The 3,433-nt window shown below is 48.1% G+C and overlaps 1 pseudogene; it reads right to left on the bottom strand.

The window, feature by feature from the left end:
- Positions 1–1,222, bottom strand: LOC140418125 (G protein-coupled receptor 161-like; annotated as a pseudogene).
- Positions 1,223–3,433: the final 2,211 nt, after the last annotated feature.

Genomic DNA, 3,433 nt, shown 5'->3' with positions numbered 1-3,433 from the left:
TTAGATTTTACTTCCTTCCCTTGTCAGATGGCTGGGCAGGAGATGAAGTTCATTTTCTGAATTACAGCTGGTTGACGGTGTCTCCCTGCGAGAACCTTTGGGACTTTGTGGTTTGGGGATGCCTGTGGGAGTTAATGCAGCGACGGTAGCTTCTTCCCAAGATTTCAGGGCGCAGACTCGGGAAACACCTGTAGAGAAATGCGAGTGGAAGACCTTGCTCTCTGTCATGGTGAGAGAAATGTCCAGCTCCTGGCTTGCAGCTGCATACAGCAAGAGCCACTTAGCAGGACGAGGAACTCCCTCCTGACGCTCCTATGCATGTAACCATAGATGTGCGGGTGGATGCAGCACTGACTGTACAAAGAGGATTAGTACAGGGAGTGCTGAGCCAGGGAGGTGGGGCCTTGGACCTGGCGATAGTCATCGTGTTTAGTCATCGTGTACAGGCCCATGTTGAGGATATACGAGGACATGATGACAAAGACCACCTTGGCTGCTTTGCAGCGGCAATGGGAACGCTGATGATAAGCTCTGGCCCCCAAACAGGAAATGGACATGTTGGTCATATTCAGTTGGATGTTGGGATGAATCGGGTGAACCAGGGCATTCTGCCTTCGAGCTGCCCTGAATACCATCCAGTAGCAGCCCAGCATGATGGAGACAGGCAGCCAGAAGCTGGAGAGCGTGGTTAGCAGCGTGTAGGAGGGACTGGATGACCAGATGAGGCTGCAAAACCTGTGACCATCATAGCCCACCTGCCCCCAGCTGTAGAGAGGGGGTGTAGCCAAGTAAAAACAATCAGATTGTTGCCTCCTCTTGGTGTCATTCGAGTGGGATAGGACAGGGGATGGATGATAGCCAGGTATCTGTCAATAGAGATGACCACAATGGTATTGACACCAGCAAATGTATTAAGACAACCACCGCTTTGCAAAGGCCTCTGTCCAGTGGTTGGATCCAGGGGAACTGCCCACGATCACCAAAGGCATCACTGTGACTGCAGCAGGTCAGCGAGCAGCAGGTTGAAAATGAAACAGTTGGCCAAATGCAGTAACTGGCGCTTCCTCTGGAATACCATCAGCAACATTGTGTTCGCAAAGAGCGAGGTGCAGAGGAAGGTCGAGACCAGGATGATCCTCAGCAAATCGTCTGCAGGCGGGTTCCAAGTGCGAGCCCACAGGGTTGGGTTGGTGATGTTACTACTGAACGCAAGCCCAGCCATTTCTCCCCGAGTAAGCAGGAAGCCCCCACTCCCTGACCCCTCCCAGGCCTTTCCACACACAGAGAAACAGCCTCAATTGGTCCCAATAACTCTCAGCAGCTGGATCATTCTCAAAGTATCCCTCCATCTTGGGAATCCTGGCTGCTTCTGAGCCTCTCTCCTCATTCCAGCTCCGCAGACCTCCTGCTGATCTGAAGTCACATGGCATCACATTACCAACTGGTTACTGACCCCTCATCCCCTCAGATGCCACCCAGTCAGATACCATCACAGAGCTTGTTACTAACCAAACTCTTTCATCAATATGAATGTCTACATTCACCTTGGTAATGTTGCTGAATTCCACCCTGTGTCAGCGCTTCTGCTGCTGAAACCCTCATTCATGCAATTCCTCACCTCTTCACTTGACAATTCCAATGCCCTCACAGAATTGTTACGGTGCAGAATGAGGCCATTCGGCCCATTGTGTGTATTATCTCTCCGAATGAGCACCATGACTGAGTGCCATTCTCCTGCCTTTTCCCTGGACCCCTGCACATTGTTTCTATTCAATTAACCATCCAATGCCCTCCGGAATGCCTCGATTGAACCTGCCTCCACCACACCTCCAGGTCGTGCTTTCCAGATCCCAACCCTTCGCTGGGTGAAAACGGTTTTTTTCTTGCATCACATTTTCTTCTTTTGCAAATCAAATCTGCCTCTCCTTCTTGGTCCTTTTACGAGGGGCAACAGATTCTCCCCGTCTACTCTGTCCAGCCCCCTCATGATTTTGAACATCTCGATCAAATCTCGTCTCCGCCTTCTCTCCAAGGAAAACGGTCCCAACCTCTCCAATCGATCCTCATTACTGAAGTTTCTCATCCCTGGAACCATTCTTGTAAACCTCTCCTCTCTCTCCAATTTGTTCACATCCTACAGTGTGATTCCCAGAACGGTCCACAATATTCCAGCTGAGGTCTAACTAGTGCCTTGTATAAGTTATGATGTGAGGATGCCGGCGTTGGACTGGGGTGAGCACAGTAAGAAGTCTTACAACACCAGGTTAAAGTCCAACAGGTTTGTTTCAATGTCACTAGCTTTCGGAGCGCTGCTCCTTCCTCAGGTGAATGAAGAGGTCTGTTCCAGAAACATATATAGACAGATTCAAAGATGCCAGACAATGCTTGGAATCCGAGCATTAGCAGGTGATTAAATCTTTAAATCAACTGGATCTGTAAAGATTTAATCACCTGCTAATGCTCGTATTCCAAGCATTGTCTGGCATCTTTGAATCTGTCTATATATATATATATATATATATGTTTCTGGAACATACCTCTTCATTCACCTGAGGAAGGAGCAGCGCTCCGAAAGCTAGTGACATCGAAACAAACCTGTTGGACTTTAATCTGGTGTTGTAAGACTTCTTATTGTATAAGTTCAGCATAACCTCCTTACTCTCATACTCTCTGCCCCTATTAATAAAGCCCAGAATACTCTCTGCTATATTAACTGCTCTCTCTACCTGTCCTGCCACCTTCAATGATCTCTGCACAGATACACCCAAGTCCCTCTGCTCCTGCATCGCGTTTAAGAATTTTATTCCTTATTTTGTAATGTCTCTCCGTGTTCTTCCTACTAAAATGCAAGAACTCACACTTTTGAACTTCATCTATCACCTAGCTGCCCACCTACCAACTTGTCTATGTCCTTTTGAAGTTCTACCCTGTCCCCTTCACTGTTTACAACACTTCCAACTTTTGTATCATCCATAAACTTTGGAATTGTCCCCTGTACACCCAGATCTAGATTGTTAATATACGTCAGGAAAAGCAACGGTCCCAATACCGATCCGGGGGAAACACCACTTCCTCCAGCCTGAAAAATATCCAGTTTTGTATCCATGTTGCTCCTGTCCCTGGTCTCCTGTCTCTGCTCTGTAAACCTGAGCTCATCCATACTTCTGTCACCCGTATCCTAACTCACTGTGCTTGCTGACCTATCCTCACTTACAGAGAAGCAACATCTTCATTTTAAGATTCCCATCCTTGTGTTCATATCCACCTGTGGCCCCCCCACACTTCCTTATCTCTGAAATCCATTCCAGCCTTGCAACTTCCCAAGAGCTCTGTGCTCCTTTAGGTCTGACCTTGCTATACATCCCCAATTCCTGTCGCTCCATCATTGCTGGCTGTGTCTTCTGTTGCTTGGGTCCTAAGCTCTAGGATTCCC

The sequence above is a fragment of the Scyliorhinus torazame genome, chromosome 5 (assembly GCF_047496885.1).
Source record: "Scyliorhinus torazame isolate Kashiwa2021f chromosome 5, sScyTor2.1, whole genome shotgun sequence".
NCBI classification, from domain to species: domain Eukaryota; kingdom Metazoa; phylum Chordata; class Chondrichthyes; order Carcharhiniformes; family Scyliorhinidae; genus Scyliorhinus; species Scyliorhinus torazame.
Note: the sequence above shows the minus strand (reverse complement) of the source record. Positions and strands in the feature narration are given on the sequence as shown.